Source organism: Lissotriton helveticus, chromosome 10 (genome assembly GCF_964261635.1).
Source record: "Lissotriton helveticus chromosome 10, aLisHel1.1, whole genome shotgun sequence".
NCBI classification, from domain to species: domain Eukaryota; kingdom Metazoa; phylum Chordata; class Amphibia; order Caudata; family Salamandridae; genus Lissotriton; species Lissotriton helveticus.
The window spans coordinates 40165085-40180443 of NC_136071.1; the positions used below are offsets into that span (position 1 = coordinate 40165085).

Here is a 15359-nt window from a genome sequence, read left to right on the forward strand (position 1 = left end):
CTCCAAAAGACTCCCACAGAAGGTGCACTGGACCCCCGAGTGCCAAGCAGCCGTCGAGACCCTAAAGACTGCCATGTGCACCGCCCCTGTGCTCCAGGCCCCCGACTACAGCCGAGAGTTTGTGGTCCAAACCGACGCCTCGGAGCACAGCATTGGGGCGGTCCTCTCCCAAGTAAACCCCGAGGGAGTCGACCTTCCCGTGGCCTTCATCAGTCGGCACCTGCTGGCTAGAGAACAACGATGGAGCACCATCGAGAGGGAAGCCTTCGCCGTTGTGTGGGCCCTAAAGAAACTCCGGCCCTACCTCTTCGGCACCCACTTCCGGGTACAGACCGACCACCGGCCCCTGCGTTGGCTGATGCAGATGCGGGGCGAGAACCCGAAGCTACTGCGATGGTCCATCTCCCTCCAAGGGATGGACTTCACTGTGGAGCATCGCCCTGGCAACGACCACGCCAATGCGGATGGCCTGTCCCGGTTCTTCCGCCTCAGCGAGGAGAACCCCCAAGAAGATGGGTGACTCTCCCCTGCCTTCAGCTGGGGGGGACGCGTGTTGGACCCGGCCTCCTGGCGTGGTCCTACCCCTCCCGCATGGCGGGCCCAGGACGACATCGGCCCTCCATCAAGCCACGGTCACCCCCTGAGCACGTCCCGAGCACGTGGCCTCGCCCGACTCCATCTTGGGCCCATCACGTCCCGAGCCTGTGGCCTCGGCCCCGGCCAAGGCCCCAGCGAAGCCCCGACATTGAGGCACCAAGATCCCCCCGGGTGGTAGAGTGGCCACTCAACGGATCCAAAAGGAGGGGAGTTTTGATGGCCCTCCAGCCGTCCCCGGACGCCTGGTATCGATCGCCCTCCGGCCTCCCTGGGCGCTGGCTCCACCCCCCTGCTTGGTGTCTGGACACCACCATCCCGGCCCCTCTGACCCCCAGGCGCGAGGGTCCGGACATCAAAGGACTACAGTCCTATATCTGGGCCAGCCCTGGAGTACGACGCCAGTTGTATCCTGGAGTCAAGAGCCCTGCTGACGCTGTCGCGGCTGACCCGAGAAGAACTCATTACCCTGAAGCCTGATCCCATCTTTGGAGCCTGCTGGCGCTGCCGCAGTCCATCTTAGCTGAACCATCTTTGGAGCCTGCTGGCGCTGCCGCGGTCCATCGTAGCTGAACCATCTTTGGAGCCTGCTGGCGCTGCCGCGGCCCATCTTCGCCGAAACCACCTTGAGGCCTGCTGGCGCTGCCGCGGCCCCCTCTCCGTAGAGACCATCTGTCGAGTCCTGCTGGCATTGCCGCAACTCGACCCCTCGGAACCCCCCGGCTCGAGGATTGAGAGCTGTGCGCAGGGTATCCCATCCCTCACCAGTACTGAGACTGTCCCGCTACCCGGTCCCTTGTTTACGAGACTTTTCAGATCCCTCGATCTGCCTGTACATATCGCTGAAGTCCAGCAACCTTTATCCTTGATAAAGCCTAAGAACTTATCCTCTTGTGTGGTGTCTATTTGTAGTGGTGTGGTTACTCTGCTGTATGATCTTAGGAGAGGACCCTCACCCAGGAGGCCTCTCGATAACGCTCGGCTACTTCTAGACGGAGGGGTGGACCTAGGGGTGGTCAGTCAGACATCTTCTGCCTCCCCCGGGATCGCCTTTCTAACAAGTGTTAATTGCTCTACTGGGGAATTCTCGTAATAAGTACATATTTTTTACAATAAAATTATGCACATCACGCAAAGTAAGAAGTTTTGTTGTTACCCAGTCCTAGTATACAATATATGATTTGTGGGTGGTGGGTGGTGGGAGAATCAGGAAAGAAGGTGGGAACTAAAAATTATAGAGCACTTACTCGCCAGGGCCTGTTTTTTGGGAGCTATGGCCTCTGACATGTATGATTCACTCTAGACTCTTCTACTCTGGAACCCGTTGGAAGGTTTTGCGCTGTTATCGACGGCGCTGATGAAGTTATTGTGGTGACTTGCACGCGGTGTCTCTTCTCTTTAAAAAGGAGCAGCTTATTCAGTGCAAGCGCTTGACTGGCAATCGATGACGGAGTCGATGGACTGCGGATTGACACGTCTTTGACCCGAGCCTGACACGTCCAGTGGAATGGCCGAGTTCCACGCACCCTGCACCTCATGAATATTAAATACAGCAGGCGGCCGCCAATGAACACGTGTTAAGAGCTGCACGGCGAGAGCAGCAATCAGCATTTTGACCGGGCCTCTTGTCACTGCGCGAGGGGACAGGAAGAGAAACACAAAGTAATCATGATGTATGTTTTTCTGAATTTGCCGTGTCAGAGAGAAATGTCTTGTTGGATTTTCGCTGCCGAAATGGGACAAGGGAGAACTTTTTCCATTGACGTGACCTTGCGAGGCGAACCAGGTTTCAGTGGTCACCGCGAGAATAGGCAGTGGGCGGATACATGCAGAAGCCCTTAACCAATTGCATGGTCTTTTTTAGAAAGACATACGCAAAGACCAATGAAAAAAAATCACGCAGAAGCGTGTGGAAAGCCCAGAGCGGTTCCAAGAAGTCGTTTTCCTAGGGCAGCACATGCACGCTGCACTAGGCTCGACCTAAAAAGGGTGATGCAAGCAATCCCTCAAATTACAGGCCAATCAGCCTAATTGATAATGCTTAAAAAATCTTTGCAAAAGAAATCTTAGAGAAATTCCAAGACTGGGTGGACTCAAATAAAATCATGTCCTCCTTCCAGGCAGGTTTTAGGTCAAAGGTTAGTACAATTGATCAGATTTTTAGGTTCACAATTGTATATTAGAAATAAGTTTTATTACGAAATCAAAAGCTCTACGCGGTATTTGTTGATTTAGGAGCTGCATTCGATCTTAGCCATGCTCAAACTTATGGCGAATTTTGACAAACAATGGGGGCCCTAGGTAACCTTACCAGACTTATAAGTAAATTACATGAGAAAAATTACGCTCAAGTTTGATGGGGCCCAAATGGAGAACTGACTTATTGCTTCCCAATTGAGCGTGGCATGTGACAGGGCTGTGTTCTTGTGCCTAAGCTGTTTTCCTTATATATGAATGATGCTGTGAATGCTTTGAATCACTGCAGACATGATTCCCCTGCCCTGAACAACAGAAAGGTACCAATTCTTTTATTTGCTAATGACTCCCTTTTAATTTCCAAGACGCCTATGGGGCTCCAAATTATAATCAATACATTTTTATGTTTTTGTAAATCTAGGGGTCTGGGGCTAAATGTGAATAGAATCAAATATATGGTGCTTGATAAGGGCATGAGGAAAAATTCTAATGTCCATGTCGGTAGTGAAAGAGTACACAACGTTGAGTATTTAGGGGGTTACAAGTGGACTAGTCAATTGAACAAGAGTAATCTAGTAATTGAGCATAGATCAAATGCTATCATTAGATTTCATAAGCAAACAACATCATGTGCAGTTTCACCAGCCTTGGAAATCCATCGAGCTCAAGGCAGGGCCGGCCTTAGGCATGTGCAAGCTGTGCACCTGCACAGGGCCACCAAACCCCAGGGGCCACCACGCCAATATATATCCTTAATATAATAAACCTCTGAGGATGGATACATATTTGCGTGGCGGCCCCTGGCAGGGTTTTGGCGGCCTCCAGGTCTGTTCCACTTCCAAACACCCTGACCCCCCCGCCCCCTCTTCACTGGCCTCCGCGCTCTTCCCCGCCCGGGCCCCCTCTTCCGGGCCCCCTACCTACGCGCCCTGCCCAGGGCCGCCATGACCCTAGAGCCGCCCCTGCTCAAGGTGCAGCTCTCTATGGTGCTGAGATCTGGGGCTGTGCTGACCTTCATTTGTTACCTATAGCTGAAATCGATTTCATTAGGAAGCTGCTTTCAGCTGCATCTAGCTCACTCCTTATCCCATTATATTTTGACGTGGGACTGAAAAGAATTGCTGACCTGGCTGCTTTAAAAATCTTACAGGCACATGCATCAAGGTAGGATTTTGCGAGCCCTTAATTGCGATAATTAAGGAATCGCAATTAAGGACTCGCAAAAGCCTATGCATTTAGGAATCGCTATAAAAATAGCAATTCCTACACATTCCTTATTTGCGAGTCGCAAATTACGAGTCGCAAATAAGGAATGGCTACCTATTCATTCCTATGGGCCTATAGGCCGTAGGAATGAATGGGAAATTGCATGCGCAATTTGCGAGTACCAATAGGTCCTCGCAAATTGCGTATGCAATTTCAGGGTGCAAGGGTGTCAAAAGGACACCCTGTTGCACCCCTGAAATTGATCTCTGCACATATGTTGCGCACACACATGCCCTAAGGGCTTGTGTGTGCGCAAAATGAAACTTAATAAAAGTACACAAAAGTGCATTTTTCAAAGTTTTTGCAAATTACCATGAAGTTCAACTTCATGGTAATTTGATACTCCTAGTAGCGAAATCGCAATTTTTTTTACTTTAATGCATTGCATTTAAGGAATCTCAATTTGCGATTCCTTAAAGGCAATCGCAATTTGAGTAATCGCAATTTAGGAGATTACTTATATTGCGATTTTTGCATTTGGGATGATGCATCCCGAAATGAAAAAATACCGGTCGCAATGGGGCAGATTCTGAGAATCTGCATGTTTGCGACTAGTTTTTCTTTTGATGCATGTGCCTGTTATTGTATTGGGTTCGTCTTTGGACGACACCGAGTTAGGAGATTATACGGATTCACTCATAGATTTATTAAAAGCTCCAGGAGCCAGGGCTCTCCATTGGGTTAAATATGTTTGCATTTGGTTCGGGAACCTGGGTCTACAAAACTATTAGGACGAACCAACTGTATTTCGTAAAGCAGACCTCAGCATTCTGAATGCACGCTCTTGGGCTTACATTAATTATAGCTATGTAACAAATAGCTTAAACCGGAGTTTGACCAATTTGTTTTTAGATTTTAAACCTTTTCCATCTTTGAACACTATTTAGATATAATACCTTCTCCTCTAGTGAAGAGTTTGTTCATACACTTCCGCCACAGGCTTCTCCCTCTAAGATAGTTTAATCAAAAATGGTGTTTGTATGGGGATAAAATGTCTTGCCCAGCATGTGGCCTGAGTGACGAGAATGAGATGCATATAATGTTTTTCTGCCCGGAGTACCATACTTCCAATGCAAATGGATTCCTCTAATATGCCGAGATATGGGAATATATAGACATCTGGTAGCCTTTAGAATTTTTAAAAGTGACAGTACTCCAAAAATCGTATTTGCTGTAAGCTGGTTCTTACAGGCAATTTGGTATAAGAGGAATACAATTTTAAAGGTAGCCATGTAACACCTGTGTCCATTTCCAAGTAGCTTTCTCCTCTATAAATCACCTCTAATTTTTTTAATTATACAGGATATTTATTATATTAATATTTTTCCACCCAACAAGCACATCAGAGAAGTGGTGCATTAAGCAGGCATTAAGTCCCACAACTGTATATAGGACCTTGCAGTAGACTTGCCAAGAAGCCAAAGTGGCTAGCCACCAAGATATGATCTAGTTTTGTTCATATTAGAGTAGTCCAAAGGTCGACTTTATGCATCTGTAGCAAATTTAGGATACAGGTACCAATAGCCGTTGAATTAGATGAAATAAATGGCAAGATTTTGCACAAAATATACAAATGAAAGAAACAGGATTCAAAGACTGCCTTCATTTGGGTCTTAGTCGATAGTATCCGGGTGGAAGTAAGGTTACTGGTAGACATCCTTCACCCAGTAACTACATCCTCCATCACTGATGTTTTGGCACTCTCCATTGCACAAAATGTAAGTATATGTATACCGATTGAATCCAATAATAAACTGCGTATCATCGACATTGGAAATTGCCCTGAAACCATTTCATAAAAGAAGATCTGGAAAGTTCAAAAGAAAAGGCTGAAAGGAATGGTAGAGAGGGAAGCTGCCTGAGGGACACCCCCTGTAACAGGAAACACAGAGATCTTAAAGGGTGATGGCCACTGCCTGGGAATATTTATTAAAAAATTACATAAACCACCAACTAGCCCCCAACAGCAGCACATAGAATATATATTATTGACTAGTTATGTACTGCATCCCACAAATCGCACTGTGTTTATGTGTTTGAGTCGTATGTGTTCACATTGCTCATTTGAATCATACATGTTTTGGGTTTATGTTGTTTTTCTATGAAAGGTACTTGGGGTCATATTCATAAGGAAGTGGCAGAGCGCAACATTAGCCTTCTTGGCTTAATGCCATGCTCCGCCACTTCTGAAATGCACGGCTGCACAGTATTTTCAAGAATACGGTGCAGCCTTGCGTTTCCCCCTGCGCTGGCGCTAATTCAGTTGCCTGGAGCCAAAGCAGGCACCCTTGCACAATACTGCGTTGAGGGGAAGATTGTTGATGTGCAGGAAGATGTCCCTTCCTGCACATAAACAATCCTAAAATGGCGTTTTGAAACTAGCACACATAGAAGTTGAAAAAGTCCTTTTTAAATGATTGTTTATGTGCAGGAAGGGACACCTTCCTGCACATAAAAAATCAATGGCGGTTTGCTGTTTCTATGTGTGATGCGTACACAAAGAGCAAAAACAAGGAAAAATTAAACATTTCTCCTCATTGCGCCAGGGTAAGACCAGGATTTCCCTGGTCTTCAGTTTGGTGCTGCCCCATGTTTATACCACCCTTGTAAATATGGGGCAGCCTCCAAATCAATGGGTGTTGCTGTGGAATGCCCATGACAACACCCATTGCCCGCCCTTTTCACGCTAAGAATAACGGGAAAGGGTGCCTTATTCACAAGGCGGTGTTAAGCCGCATTAAGTGGCTTAATGCCGCCTTATGAATAAGGTGAGTCCCATATCGCCATCACAACGTCTAGAAAAGTGACATTGTGGTGCAGATAGGGGCTTGAAAATATGCTCCTAGGTTTCTAGGTAGCTTAGTTAGAAAGAGGCATGGGTTATAAAATGGCATTATTCACTTGGTGTTCAGAGCTCATGTCGATGCCATATGTAGCTCCAAGCTCACAGACCATTTGCACCAAATTTCAGAGGTCCAGAACTCAGTCGTTTTAATTAGCTTCATCGCGTGCTGCAAGTCTAATGGGCAGTACCGTTTTGATTTCTATTAGTTTATGGAGTGTGTGGCTGATGTATCTATGTATGCATATGGTCCTTCTACAGCACAAACCTAGCCCAGAGGCAAAGAAGTGTGCATGTTATGGCTGTGTCACTTCTCCTCCTTGTATGCCTTTGCTTTGCTTGTTTTGTGGCATGGATGGTGTACCTATGTATGTATATGGTAATTCTACTGCACAGACCTATCCCAGAGGTGGTGAAATGTGCATGTTATGGCTGTGTTACTGTTCCTCCTTGTATGGCTTTGCTTTGCTTGTTTTGTGGCATGGATGGTGTACCTATCTATGTATATGGTATTTCTACAGCACAAACCTATCCCAGAGGTGGTGAAATGTGCATGTTATAGCTGTGTTACTGTTCCTCCTTGTATGGGTTTGCTTTGATTGTTTTGTGGCATGGATGGAGTACCTATGTATGTATATGGTATTTCTTCGACACAAACCTAGCCCAGAGGCAGGGAAGTGTGCATGTTATGTCTGTGTCACTTCTCCTCCTTGTATGGCTTTGCTTGTTTTGTGGCATGGATGGGGCTCATGTTCCTAAGCACAGCCGCATATCGGCCAGCACATAATGAAACAGAGAATAACCACTGGATCATAGAAAACCTGCAGCGCAGACAGATCACGTGAGCAGACACCTATGGAAGAGACTCCAACATGATTGAGATGAGTCCAATTGATAATGTGCTATGGCTTTATTGTTACACAGGTCGACGTCACAAGGACAACAAATACATACATTGGTTCAAGGAAGCCAAAATTCACATTTTGCAAATTTATTGATCTTCACTTGATAGAGGCAGAAGCTCTATTCATCTTCGGTTTTCTAGGAAATAAAAACACAATTATTAGTACCATACATAGAATTTATGTGTACTTTACATGAAGGTTAATCAAACTATTATATGTAGAGGAGATATCTTTGTTTTCCAAGCTGCTGTTGGCACTGAGATGACATATTACAGTTAGTTAAGTTACTGGAAGAAAACATCAGCATTTTTCTATTGTCCCTCTAACCATTTCAGTGTCATCATCATATCATAAGGGTCATTAGATGTGTTCACGACTCAGCGGTTTGGCCAACTTCCCAGAAAAAGTATCCCAACCTCCAAAGGCCGGAACTTAGGCGCAAAACTGCTTATCGGCATGAAATCTCTTACGGCACACTAGGAGTCCACACCTTCTTAAGCCCTGCTCCAATTTTCTGGGACTCTAGCACTCAGATTTACTATTCTTCATGTAACAGGGCATTATGTTAAGTGAAACTTTGTAGTGCTGCATTGCAGGAAGGACACAAAATAGTGCAGCACCAGAATTAGCAAGCCTTGCACTATGGCAGAAAGGCGAGCCAGCATTGGCTAGCTTAGGATTGGTGCTTGAGGTACTGTCAGGTACAAAATCCTCTTTCTAGACACCTGCATAGGGGCAGACCACAAGATTTGTGCTTAAGTGTAAAGCACGCATTCCATGTAGGTGCACCACTTGCATGGGCCTGGTATACCAAGGCATAAGGGTTTGGCGCAAAGCCAGACATTGTTATTTATTTACATCCTTTGCTGTCTACGATTAAGGCCACGGGTCTTAAAGTATTAATTGGGAGTATTATTACGACTCGCCCAATGGCGGCGACACGGAAAAACAAGTCAGCAGAGTCAGTGCTGTACCAAGTGTCCGTCTCCTACCACGTGTTCCAAAGGGTGATAACGTTCAAAGTGGAAGATCATTGCAAAATTGATCATCACCTCCTGACAGCAAAGATCATAAATGCCAATGAACATATTGCCCAGAGGAATAAAATAGGTCTTCAGGACCCATGATCGACTTGGAGCCATGTAAGGTGGTCGGAACATGCCCAGGAAGTGTATAAGCACTGGAAACAGACTGATCAGACTGATCCCCTCAAACCCCTAGCAGCTTGGGAAGATATGCAACAAGAGATCAAAAGCTTTCTGGGAGCAAAACAAGGGCAATGGCTGATCCATCATTGCTTGGCCAGAAATAAGTAGGTCAACAGAACATTTAAACACAAGAAACATGCATAAAAATCAGCAGCGGCTAAGTAACATGCACAGGCATGGGGGGGTCTCATTTGCCCGCATTCATAGAGTTAAGGAAAGAGCACAAAAAAGCAATCTGGGAGGTAAAGAGTGAGGAAGACTGGCTCGAGGTCATACATGCCTGCAACTTAAAGAACAATAAACACCTGTGGGCCCTGATCCACCAGCTAGAGCAAGGGACAATCTGTTCAGGCTGTCTAATTCACATCAGCTTCATTCCGGGTAATTGGCAACAAAGCACACAAATAATAAGAATCTCCAACCCTTGGTTTCTCTTAAACTGCAATCGAAGCTCAAATAGAGAAAATCAGTGAAAGTGGGCCACAGGGCCCGAATGGACTGCCAGCATCGAACTTCAAGCAAGACCTGGGCTTCTGGAGCAAAGAACTGCTCCAGCTGTACACCTTCTGCCTCCAAGAAATCAACATCCCAGAGTACTTCACACTATTTATAAAAAAAGCCCCTATTCCGACACAGACAGCCCCCGAATGATCTCACTATTAGATGTCGACTCAAAGATCTTTGACAGCATTTTGTTTCAAGAACTGGAAGGCTGGATGTAAGGGGAATGTCTGACTCCTCAAAGTCAAACAGGCTTCCATCCAAGTCAAGTACGACTGAGAATCTGTTGTCTCTTTCCATGCTCATAGAGAAATACACCCAGAAAAACAACTGCCCTCACAAGTTTCATAGATCTCAAAAGCTTCCGATCACTTGGACAGTAACCTGCTGTGGCATAAGATGGCATCATGGAACATCATGGAAAACCTTTTACGAGCTGTGCAGCTTTTGTATTAAAAAACATGGGCAAAGGTGAGCCTTGGTGCAAAACAAGGGCGTATCCACTGTAATAAGAACTGGGCGAGGTCTCAAACAAGGATGTGTCCTAGCCCCAACTTTGTTCAGTATTTTAATTTCTGATTTGAGCAAATCATTGGACGAGATGCACTCACATCCCCCAAAATTGGGATCATGATTCCTGACATCACTGCAACACAAAGATGACATCGTACTGATGAATTTAACCCCAATTGGTCTACAAAACGTGTTGAATGCGCTGGCTCTTTGAAGTATGAAAAATGCATGACTGTGAACTTAGAAAAAACCAAAACAGCTTTGGAGGCGGTCATAAGAAGATGGGAAAATGGTACCTTGGAGGCGATTTGGTGGAAAAAACTAGTTCCAGCTAAAAATATCTAGGGGTATGGCTCCAAGATCGCCATTTGCCCAGGCTACACCTAAATACATTAACGGTTCTCTTGGTTTCACTCTTTGCCGCTTTTAAAGAATTACTCACTAAAGTACCCACGCCAAACTGGGAACCAACTTTGGCGGCAATCAAGGTGAAGCGGGTTCCAATGTTGGCCCGTGGGTCAGATGCCTTTCCGAGGAGGCTACACTTATTTTTGAATAACTCACAGCGCAAAGGTTTCTGCCTCATGTTCCTTCTTCCGCAGAACACCTCGGGGTACAGATCAGTTTAGAGTTTGGCCTGCAAGACCAATGGCTAGTACAGCAAGACAACCACCTCAGTATACGTCATCATTAAGAGACGCAATACGGACACTTTAAGATCGTTTCATTGGAAAGAAATTCAGGAAGGAAATGAAATGACCCGCTGGGTCAATGCCAGAAGTGAGACTTTCGAGGGGGTGAGTGCACGTCATTTCTGGGAAGCAAACATACCTCACAAAGCTTTTAAATTTACAATAAATAAATGCATAAAATGACTGTTGTGGATGAGAGACGAGGAATGATTTAAAAAGCGCAAACACTTGTTGAACCCACAGAATTTCCACAGAATTATTTGCCTGAAATAATCAAAGGCTTTCATAAATCCATGTTTGTTGCGCTGCGATTTGGCTTATCATCACAAAGCATTTAAATTCAAAATGAATAAACAAATTAAATCACTGTGTGGGCAAGAGACAAGGGGAGCAGATTTACAAACCCCTTGCGCCACTTTTAACATGGGAAAAGTGACGCAAAAGTGGCGCAAAGGGCTTGTAAATCTGCCCCAAGGAATGCTGTAAAAAAGCGCAAACACTCGTTGACGTGTATAAACATATACAAATCGCTGAGCCCACAGAAATACTTGGCTGAAAAAATCAAAGGCTTTCATAATTCCAGGTTTCTAGGTTTGGCTTATCATCAAGCGACGCACTGCCAAAGTGAGTCCTAAAATCTAGCCTGATGCTATGTGGGCTGTGTCAGGGGCATGCAGGAAATCTCTTGCACATATTGTGCATGTGCCCAGTCTGGTAAGCTGAACACAGAGTACCTATGCAACATCTTCAATATTCAAGGGATTAGGACATGTCGTCACACCCTCCTGTGTCGCTTGCTAGGCTCAAGTGCTCAGGTAGGGGAACATTCCTTTACAACAAAACTTTTACAACGCAGTGCTGTTACAACGCAGGTTTTACAACGAAAACCATTACAACGCATTGCGCTGGGGGGTGCTCTAGGATAGGGAATAGATTTAATTTACTATCCAACACCTTCCCTAGTGTCCACGGGGACTGGAGTTGGAATAGTAAATTAAACTATTCACTATCCAGCGCCCCAAAGCGCTATGCGTTGTAAAGGTTTGCGTTGTAAAAACTGCGTTGTAACAGCATGCGTGGTAAAAGCATGCGTTGTAACGTCATACATCCGCTCAGGTAATACCCTGCTTGGTAAAATGTATCTCCATCGCTGAGAAATTGCTCAAATCTGGTCCACAACGATTTGATTAAGGTACCGGCGCGAACCTTAAAAGCCCCACTAAATACCGCAGCTGAATAAAAACTAAGAAAAGGGGGACGAAAATTGAAGCTTTAGTGTGCAGTGTGTCGCTCTACAGTCTGAATTGAATATAATATGCAAGTAAATGTCCCGGTACGGGTAAAAGATGAAATACTTTGAGGACACTTGAGTGCACTTTATGAACTGAACCAAGTGCCACAGCAGTGGTCACCATGCTTGCACCATTGCACTCTCTAGTCACTGGCCACTTTGCCTCTTGCGACATTGCACTACGATGGACAAATGTTGAAACAGACTAATGGTATTGGAGTGCTCCAGGTAAACTATCAACAAGCACGGGCAGCAGTCATTATCAACTTTCTATTGCACTTTTCAAGACCGTCACCCTAACTTTCTGCGCAATTTAAAGAAGACTAATTGTGACATGCTGGGCTTCGACCGGCTCAAACAGCATGTTTTTACATATGTTTTTTACAAGGGTCCTTTGTACGTGTATCTGTTTTGTTATTCGTTTTCCTTTTTGCTATGTGTATTCTTTTATCATGTACAGGTTTGAATGAACTGTATTATGATTCATGATCAACAAAATTAATTTACTCATTCATTCATTTATTCATAGTAGACCTGGTTATGCACCAAAACCTATGTTTTTGTGCTCTTCTGCTTCAGTCCTATCCCGTGTGATTACAAAGCCATTTTGTCGATGCACGAGGGTCTACTTTTGCCACAATGTAGCTTTTGGGATGAAAGCTAATTATTAATGTCCTTTGCACTGCTTTACACCATTTTGAATCATGCAAGTAAACCGTTAATAATTCTGGGCTCAAGCCTCTGACCAAATCTCTAACATTCTGAAACCCCTGACTACTTCCCTTTTCTCAAAAGCAAATCAATTATTTCATCCTCTCATAGAGGTATCTCACCTTGCTCCCAACATCGCGACTCTTGGTCCTGAGTTTATTCACTTGGGATTCAGCAATGTCGGCCCTCTCCTCTGCTTCCTCAAGCTCATGCTGCACTTTTCTGAATCGTGTCAGATGAGCATTGACTTGTTCCTCCTGGTAAAAGAACAAAAACTTCACAATTGTTGTTCTTTGCAATAAATACATTTAGTCGTATACTTCCCTGAACTATCAAAGACAATATCAAACTGCTTTGCATCCAACTTTTTATACATCAACAATGAGGATATATGGAAGTCAGCCTGACACACATCACTCCCCAACACCATTCACTTTGTTGTGAGGGACAAATAATCTTGGCATATCTGTATCATAATATAGTCGGGACCTCTGAAAATACCACAGAATAGTCAAATCTGAGGTTTCAGGTGGGAAAAAGGGCAAACTCCATAAAGTTGAAACTGTTCAGACTTGGTGAAGGAAGTTTCATAACTTTCCATCAGTGGAAACCACTAAAGAAGCTTGCGACTCAGACTAATACATTTGACTGATGCTAACGCGGGATTACTGGTTACTAATTATCTTACCAAATCCCAAACTACGTCGATTGAATCGTTGGTACCTGTCATTGAGTAAAAAGTAATCTAGCAATATGTCAATCAATTTAAGAACTTACACCACTCTAAATGACCACTGACCAAATTTAAGTTTTAAAGATTTAATATAAAGTCAAAGATAACTGAAGATACAAACTTCTCAAAATGAGATTCAAAAGGTAAATTGGTATCACTATAAACATGAACTTCTTGAATAATCTAAGTCTGAAGAACAAAATAATAAGTACAAGCTCAAAAACCATAAGGGTTGTCAAAATAGATATAAGTTGCAATCTCAAAGTCATTACAGAAAAGAAAATTAAGGTTAGTCTGTCCCTACACTATTTTAAATGACATCCCTACTTAGCAAGATCTTAACCCTCTAGGTGTCAGCCGTGGTGACTTCCTAAGAAGATCACGCACTTCTCTTTGTCTCTTCTCTAATAATGGGTCTCTCCTGATCAGCCTATCTGCCTACCCATCCGCTTCCTTAGGCTCCCAAAATCATCTGCTCTGCTCTCCTCCCGGGTCTCTTTCCCTAATACCAAATCACATTTTCAATAGAAACGCCCCTTGGGACGCCCCTCACGTGGTACATCTTTGCGCGGCAAACTCCATGATGGTACTCTTCAAGACCCTCGTTATAGTTGACCTTGGTTCCCGGGCTTCTTCTCCAGTGCGCTGATACCCCCTGAAATTCCTGGAAACTCCTACAGGCCTGCGCAAGGCGCCACTGAACAAAGTCCCTTTCATTCGAGCTGATTAGGACCCTCGCACCTGCATACAGCTCGTCCTGCAGTGGGCCTCAAATTCCAGACTCCACCATATCTTAAGTCGTAAAACACTCTCAAAGCTCTGTGCTGGACACCTCGCGACCTCTTCTCTAACGAGCACATGACGATTTAAACGACATGACATTATCTCCTCTGGCCTACTTGATTTACATGCAGCAGGTCCCTGCACTCTTAAAACGTTAACTTGATTTAAACAGCAAACATTCTTAACTAGCATACGTTTCTAAAATAACACATCTATAAAGCATATACTTTTAACCCTAAGTTCAATAGTACATTTGGAAGAACCATGTCAACCTTATCTCACATTAATTTAGCAGCACGTTCAGGTTTGCTGTGAATTGCCCTAAGGCCTACACATAATACTGGATTTTAAAGTTACATTTAATTCGGACATGATTCTTTTAACATGAGAACGTGAGGTTTTCATATTCATTCCAACATTTCTACATTAATCTCACACCGTTACAATTATAGTTACTCTACTTAACATTCTATACATTTCACTACTGAATATAAAACACTCTGTATATTTTCACTCCTAGATATAAAACACTCGTGTGCAAAACATGTTTAAACTAACTACGTGCTTGTAAATATGGCGTACTTATACATTTTTTTCCAAACTTGTGCTCTCTCAGTCCCCCCTTTGATGACCTTCAGGGGTCATCATCACCAAGACACCAAAAAAATGTAGAACCCTTCAAAGAGAAGACAGGGCAGTTCCACCTCTTTTCATACCCTCTAATGCTTTCAGACTCTTATATTGAGTGTCCTGCATCGCTGTCAACTCTTCTTCCTGTTTCTTCATAGCTCTCTGTAACCTATTTGCTCTATAACATTGATACAAACGCACCAATCCCCACAAAGTGATTACACAAATCACTATTATGATGATGGGTTTCAGTATGTACCAAACGATACCCTTTCCTAAGTTGGCAAACCAACTTCCAACTTTACCCATTCCATGACCTACTTTTTCCCACACATTTACCTTTGCTAGGTCCTCAATTTCGTAGTGTATGGCAGTGATATTTTGTATATACTTCTCTAGAGGTTTTGAATTGTCTGGAATGTAAGTACAGCATTCCTGGACCTTCAAGGCCTTACAGACTCCTCCCTCTTTTGCTAACAGAACATCTAGAGCAA

At 44.3% G+C, this 15359-nt stretch overlaps 1 long non-coding RNA gene across 2 annotated transcripts in view; it reads right to left on the bottom strand.

The window, feature by feature from the left end:
- The window catches only part of LOC144785855 (uncharacterized), a 92969-nt gene that overhangs the window by 30697 nt on the left and 46913 nt on the right, over positions 1-15359 (bottom strand). The window contains exons 3-4 of one of the 2 annotated variants that reach the window (XR_013602049.1): positions 12842-12976; positions 7809-7939 (exon numbers count right to left, since the gene is read on the bottom strand). This is a non-coding gene — a long non-coding RNA (uncharacterized LOC144785855). Of the gene's footprint in view, positions 1-7808; positions 7940-12841; positions 12977-15359 lie in introns of those variants that run through there. The other variant, XR_013602050.1, reaches the window with a different exon arrangement.